This window comes from Lethenteron reissneri, chromosome 8 (genome assembly GCF_015708825.2).
Source record: "Lethenteron reissneri isolate LAM-NWPU_2019-01 chromosome 8, ASM1570882v1, whole genome shotgun sequence".
NCBI classification, from domain to species: domain Eukaryota; kingdom Metazoa; phylum Chordata; class Hyperoartia; order Petromyzontiformes; family Petromyzontidae; genus Lethenteron; species Lethenteron reissneri.
Window position 1 is genome coordinate 7,787,876 of NC_083786.1, and position 8,270 is coordinate 7,796,145.

Sequence of the window (8,270 nt, forward strand, 5' to 3'; positions counted from 1 at the left end):
CACCGCTCCCCTCCTGCTCCCTCTTGCTCCCCCACCCCCCCTTCACCACCACCACCACCACCACCCTTGCCCCCCGCGCAGTGCGAGGCGAGGCCGCTGGCCGCCCGCTGGAGGTCGTGCTGAGGCTGCAGACCTGCAGGGCGGCTGGTGCTGTGGTTGTCCGGCGCGAGACTCAGCGAGCAGCTGCCGCGTCCAGTGCTGCAACCGCGTGCTCAGGTGAAGCCTCCCGGGGAGATCATCTCAAAGGGCAAAGGGGGCGACCCCCGTGGCCCTAGCCCCCCCCCCCCCACCCCGCCCCCCTCGTCCCCCTCGTATAGCCGCCCGGCCCTTAGCTCACGGACGCTCACGTAACCACCCCAAGACCGCATCCCGATGCACCAATGGAAAACGTTGGATCGCCTGAATATAAATGTGTCGTTAAACCTGCCGCCACCCGACACGGCCAACTAGTAAGGGTTGTGGCTCTGCATCCACTTCGGCAGGCGTACGGAAAGGGAGAATGCTCACGCACAGAGACACACACGGACACGCTCACTAAACCTTACCACCCACTCACCAACTTTTCCACCCACTCACCAACCTACTCACCAACTTTACCACCCACCTACTCACCAACCTTGCCACCCACCCATTCACTAACCTTGCCACCCACCCATTCACCAACCTTGTCACCCACTCACTCACCAACCTTACCACCCACTCACCAACCTTACCACCCACCCACTCACCAAAACTTCCCACCCACTCACCAACCTTACCACCCACCCACTCACCAAACCTTGCCACCCACCCACCCACTCACCAAACCTTCCCACCCACTCACCAACCTTACCACCCACTCACTCACCAACCTTACCACCCACCCACTCACCAAACTTTACCACCCACCCACTCAGCAAACCTTACCACCCACCCACTCACCAACCTTGCCACCCACCCACTCACCAACCTTGCCACCCACTCACCAACCTTGCCACCCACTCACCAACCTTGCCACCCACCCACTCACCGACCTCTGCACCCACCCGTGTAGCCTCAGTGGGCTCCTGGGGCAAGTCGCTGTTGGCGAGTGGCACCGTCGGGGTGCGCGGGAGGGGGGGGCAGCAGGGCACGCGCGCGCGGTGGGTGGCTGTGGCCAGCGCCACGCCCCGGCCCGGCCGCCTTTGTCTCCCTTAGGTGCTGAAATTTACAACACCGTTCCAGGCGAGCATTTTAAGGCTGATTCCAGCTACGAGGGTTTCCCGGGAACTGGTTTAGATAGTCGCCACCGGTGTTGTTGTCGTTGTTGTTGTTGTTGTCATTGTTGTTGTTGTCGTCGTGAGCGGGATCGAACGCTCGGGGTCGCCGGGTTTGTAGCGCAGCGCGCTAACCACTGCGCCACCGCTCCCCCAAACGACGTGCGTGTATGTACGTGGAACTTCTTTCGCACCGCACGTGGCCGACCGTGCTAATCGGATGCCAACGTGCGCGTGCGTGTGCCTGCTTATTGTAGCGATGCCGAGGCCAAGTTCATGATCCAGCAGCTGCATGAGCGGAGGGCTTTGGCGGAGGGTGATGCGAGCGGGCGATCGGCCCCTCCCCTCCCAGCCCCCCCTCCCCTCCCAGCCCCCCGTCCCCTCCCAGCCCCTCCAACGTCAACTCCAAGTCGCCTCGCAGATCCAACCCCGCTGCAACTCGCGGACTCGACAAAGCAACGTCATCGACATCACCATCAATACCTTCATCCTCGCTGCCATGACGACGATCGCCATGAAGCAAGTGTCGGTTGCTCAATTGAACTCCGTAGTCAGGACAACCCAGCAGCAGCAACACAGCATCATCAGCACCAACATCAGCAGCAGCATCCGTACCAACAGCAGCATCATCAGCAGCAACAGCAACATCAGGACCAACATCAGCAGCAGCAAAAGCATCATCATCAGCAGCATCATCAGCAGCATCATCAGGACCGACATCATCAGCAGCAGCAACATCATCAGCAGCAACATCAGCAGCAGCATCAGGACCAACATCATCAGAGCAATTTGTGCAGTGGTCGTGCATGATGGCTGCCACGAAACGTGGGGCGGAGCGCGATCACCAGCAGCCAGATGATGAAGAGTTCGTGTTGGGGGCGAAGCGGGCGGACTGCAGCAGCATCAGCATCATCATCATGATCATCAGCAGCAGCAGCAGCAGCACGATTCTTCCGAGCAGCATCATCATCAGGATCATCAGCAGCAGCAAGATTCTTCCAAGCAGCATCAGCATCATCATCAGCAGCAAGATTCTTCCAAGCAGCATCAACATCATCATCAGCATCATCATCAGCAGCAAGATTCTTCCAAGCAGCATCAGCATCAGCAAGTGGAGCTGCTGCAGCTGGGGGTGACGTCGCCCGCTCCGCCAGCGGGCGACGTCTCCCCTCTCTGCACGCCCCCCTACACCCCCGGGGGACGACTCCCACAATTCTTCGGTGCCGGCTCCCCCCCGGCTCCTCCGACAACCGACGCACGACCACCTCCTCCTCCACCTCCACCTCCTCCTCTTGTCTCGCCGATGTGTACGGAGAGTCCGACGCGAAGAGCCGTCCATTGTCATCATCATCGTCGTCATCGTCGTTGTTATCATCATCGTCGTCGATGACCAACGACTTCGTCTACGACGTCCTCCCTCCCACGCCCGAGAGCCCCGCGGACCGAGAGCCGAGTTGGATTCCCGGCACGGCCGCCGCGTTCGAGGACGAGGAGTGGCCGCGTGTCCTCGCCACGGCTCGGAGATCAAACTCGGCCACAGCCACCACCACAACCACCACCACAACCACCACAACCACAACCACCACTACCACCGGCACAACCACGACCAGCACCGCCGCGTGGTCTACATGCCCGGCGAGAAGGAGCGCATCAACGTCATATTCGAGCAGATCAGCCGGATGGCCGAGAGCTTCGAAGGGTGCAGGACGGGCACGTCGTCATCATCTTCATCGTCGTCATCATCTTCATCGTCGTCGTCGTCATCTTCATCGTCGTCGTGGTCTCCGTCGCTCGATCACTCCAACTGGAGAGGCGACGCGTGGACTCCTGGCGTCAGCGAGTGGACACCACCGCCTTCGGACGGAGAAGGATCGTCCACCATCACCACCACCGCCAACCTCCTCCAGGAGAACACCATCGAGAGGATTCTGCAGGAGGCCATGAGCGACGAGGAGGAGGAGGCCCAAGACGACGAAGAAGTGGTGGTGGAGGAGGAGGTGGACGAGGCAGAGCGAGAGAAGAGGTCCCGCGGATTGTGCCGGCAGGCCGTGGGTGGCGAGGTCTCGGTGGACCTGGCGGAGGATGGTGGCCGGGCGGCCGAGGAGCTGCAGGCGCTGTTCGAGACTCTGGAGGAGCTCTTTGCAGGCTGGGGCGGAGACCCCGAGGGGCCCCCGAGCGAGTTGCATCAAACTCAACGCGCCCGACGTCGTTTGCGGCGCACACCCAGGTGGGCAACACCCAGATATTAACTACCTCGCCTGGTATGCAGGAGGTCGTGGGTTCGATCCCGACCCTGAGTGACGCCTGCTGTATGCGTGCAGTTTGCGGTGTCTCTCTCTCTCATCATCATCACAGTGGCTAGGAGATGTTGACTACCTCGCCTGGTATGCAGGAGGTCGTGGGTTCGATCCCGACCCTGAGTGACGCCTGCTGTATGTGTGCAGTTTGCGGTGTCTCTCTCTCTCTCATCATCATCACAGTGGCTAGGAGATGTTGACTACCTCGCCTGGTATGCAGGAGGTCGTGGGTTCGATCCCGACCCTGAGTGACGCCTGCTGTATATGTGGAGTTTGCGGTGTCTCTCTCTCTCTCATCATCATAAAAGTGGCTAGGAGATGTGGACTACCTCTCCTGGTATGCAGGAGGTCGTGGGTTCGATCCCGACCCTGAGTGACGCCTGCTGTATATGTGGAGTTTGCGGTGTCACTCTCTCTCTCATCATCATCACGGTGGCTAGGAGATGTTGACTACCTCGCCTGGTATGCAGGAGGTCGTGGGTTCGATCCCGACCCTGAGTGACGCCTGTTATTATTTGGAGTTTGCGTGTCTCTCTCTCTCTCTCTCATCATCATCATCATCACAGTGACTAGGAGATGTTGACTTCCTCGCCTGCTATGCAGGAGGTCGTGGGTCCGATTCCGACCCTGACTGACTCCTAAAATATATTTGGAGTTTGAGTGTCTCTCTCTCTCTCTCCCCGTGGATTTTTCTCCGGGTCTTGTGATGTCGATGACGGTTATTCCCTCCACATTTAGAATGAACGTCATGCGTTTACAGTATTTGACTGCTATTCATTTCCACGCGATAAGCCACTTCGTCGAGCTATCATTTGTGGCCAGGTCACTTCTGAAAAAAAGCCACCTCGCTCAGTGGGGCCTTACCTGGTCAAATAAAAATGTTTAGTTTAATGACCTTGCTCTTTCAAGAAAACGTGTCGGGTGGTGGAGGCCGTTGACGACACAGATTTGGCTAGACCATTAACGTGGCGGCCAAACCTAAAACAACATAAAACTCCCCGTAGGCGATGCAAACACAACACCGTGTTACGCGGCGCTCACGAGCTTGTCAACCCATGCGGTTTACCCCGTAATCTTGTCCAGGGAAATTGAGTTGTCAGTCCTACACCGGCGTACAGCCGTTTCAATACGGGCAGAAAAAAACTTGTTTTGTCTGTTTGTGTTTCTCCCTTATGATGGGGCTTTGTAGGATGAACGTTGAGATTTAAAGGGGCACGCGGTGACCAGTAGGGTCTGAATGGGTCTGTGATCAGTAGGAAGCACTGATAAGGGGTTGACAGCTACGGGGATAATCCACTCGCTCGCCGCAACCTCAGCTCACACCACACTCGCGTTCTCTCCTTGCAGATGGGCGAGGAGGGAGCAGCCTCTTCTGCACGTGAACATAAGTCTGTGACTTACACGCATCGTATGGCATATTGTCATCGCGCAAGAGTCGGCGGACAACAAACAACAACGGCTTGACACCGTCTCACTGGCGTCAGACCCTTGTCCCCCCAACCCCCCCCCCCACCATCCCCCCCATCCCCCCCCATCCCCCCCCACCATCCCCCCCACCATACCCCCACCATCCCCCACCACCCCAACACCCCCCACCATCCCCCCCACCATCCCCACCACTCCCACCACCCCCCACCACTAACCCCCACCACCCCCCACCATCCCCCCCCACCACCCCCCCCAACACCCCCCAACACCCCCCACCACCCCCACCCACCCCCCTCTGCGCTTTTTCAGCAGCGCAGTTGTGTTGTTAATCGTGCAGTTGTACACACACACACGGTTGTACACACACACGGTTGTACACACACACACACACGGTTGTACACACACACACACGGTTGCACACACACACACACACACGGTTGTACACACACACACACGGCTGTACACACCACGGTTGTACACACACACACACGGTTGCACACACACACACGGTTGTACACACACACGGTGTACACACACACACACGGTTGTACACACACACGGTTGTATACACACACACACGGTTGCACACACACACGGTTGTACACACACACACACACGGTTGTACACACACACACACACGGTTTGCACACACACACACGGTTGCACACACACACGGTTGTACACACACACGGTTGTACACACACACGGTTGTACACACACGGTTTATACACACACGGTTGCACACACACACACGGCTGCACACACACACACACACGGCTGCACACACACACACACGGCTGTACACACACACGGCTGCACACACTCACACGGCTGTACACACACACACGGCTGCACACACACACGTACACGAGGGTGATCCGTGTAACTGCGGCAAGCCCCTCACTTTAATGCGCTAGTGCGGTAGATGCGTTCCTAAAAAGTGCCCGCGCTGAGCGGAAACTAAACTGATGTCCACGTGAATAATCCGGTGACGATTATGTGTGGCGAGGTACCACGGACTGCTTAGAAGCCGCGTTATATCGGCGTGTGTTGTAACGGTGTGTTTCCGCGTTGTAACGGTACGCGTTATAACGAAGGTGTGTGTTGTAACGGTTCGTGCTCCGTGTTATAACGGTGCGCGTTCCGCGCTGTGCGGCACGTGTTCCTGAATGGAAGAAACCGCCTCTGTAGCGAACGACACGGAGTGTGAACGCGGCCACGCGTTAAGCGAGGAGTCGCCGCACAGACGCCCCCCACTCACACAGCGGGGAATGTTTCACTGCTGCTGTTATTGACGCTGCTGCGTTGGACGTGGCACGCAGACTGAAGAACAGATAGTCAACACGCTTGTCAATAACACATTGGCCTTAAAAGGAATGTGTGTATATGTTTTATATATGTACAGGGACTCATCTACTTACGCACGAGTTAGGTTCCAGAGGTCTGTTCGTAAGTCGATTTGTTCGTAAGTCCAACTTTACTCCTGTCGATTCCAAACTTGTTATACGGCGTGTACACTAAACACTGGGAATGGCTTTAGAAGTTGTATAATCTCATGTAGATGCCACTGGTTCTTCACGTTCTGTAGATACCACTGGTTCTTTGCGTTCTGCAGATGTCACTGGTTCTTCATGTTCTGTAGATGCCACTGGTTCTTCACGTTCTGCAGATGTAGATGCCACTGGTTAGTCACGTTCTGCAGATATAGATGCCACTGGTTCTTCACGTTCTACAGATGTAGATGCCACTGGTTCTTCACGTTCTGCAGATGTAGATGCCGCTGGTTCTTCACGTTGTGTAGATGTAGATGCCACTAGTTCTTCACGTTCTGCAGATGTAGATGCCACTGGTTCTTCACGTTCTACAGATGTAGATGCCACTGGTTCTTCACGTTCTGCAGATGTAGATGCCACTGGTTCTTCACGTTGTGTAGATGTAGATGCCACTGGTTCTTCACATTCTACAGATGTCGATGCCACCACCGCCATATATTGCGCGGCGGTTGAACTTACGACTCTCGATCTGAACAGGCAACTGGATATATAGATCAGGTTCGTTCGCATCTCTGAAAGTTCGCAAGTCGAATGTTCGTAAGTAGAGAAGGAGTCCCCTGTATAAAGTAGGCGATGTGTCAATGGCCCTTGTCATTGACCCCACGTTTTGAGTTTGTTTTCATATAAAAGGGAGAATATTTACAGATCAACATAACGCGATTGAAAAGCCTCAAACACGTCTCTGCCACCGATCCCAATCGCATAAACGCGTTAACATCCCCTCTTCACTCTCCCCTCTGTCGGCCGGCACTTTCACAATGCAGTATAGTACCGTACTCAATCAACTGTTGAAAACAAAGAGGGTTGCATTACAAATCAGTTAGGTATCGATAAGCGGATCACCATTGTACATTGTCGGTTGTGTTGTTTATTGTCGAGGTACGGATTCGTGTTGGTACTTGTCCAGCCACGTTGAGCGTTCACCGCGTGGCTGCCTAACTTTGAAGAGAAGACGGTATCCGTGTGTGTGTGTGTGTGTCTTATGCACATCTCTGGTGTGTGTGTGTGTGGCAGAGGTCGCAAACGGGTTTTGATTCCTTACCCGTACCCGTACCCGGCCACACCAGGGTCGCAAACGGGTACCCGTACCCGGCCGTACCAGTACCCTACCCGTGCCCGGCTGGGTACGGGTCGGGTACGGGTATCGGGTACCTGATTGCGACGTCTGGGATGAAGCCATGTTACAGGCGCGGGTGGGTTGATTCTAGGAACTTGAATTGTGAGAAGAGACAAGACGTTGGGAAATGAGTGACAAACAGTTACTCACCAGTGACTCACGGCCTACCCGTACCCGGCCGCACCAGGGTCGCAAACGGGTACCCATACCCGGTCGGGTACGGGTAGCCGGGTATCGGGTAGGGTACGGGTATCGGGTACCCGGTTGCGACCTCTGATGTGTGGGGTGCGTTGTTTTAGCAGCGATAGTCGAGTGGTCAGCGCGCTGAGCCGACGAAGCCGGCCATCCGAATTCGTGTTCCCGCTCACGGCCACCAGCAACCGGTGACGATTATTCTGAACCGGTCCTGAGACTCCCCTAGGTCGACTCGGCCTCAAATGAGTACCTGGTGCGGTGTGTAAACATGGCCAATGGGGAGACAAAGGCGGCCGGGCGGGCGTGGTTGCTGGCCACCCACCCCCTCGTGTGCGGTGCCGGCCTTTATAGGTGCTACTCGCTAACAGCACTTGCCCCACCAGCCTATTAAGGCTATACGGGGGATCTGTGTCTTTGGTACGGAATTCTATTTTCAACGGTTCAA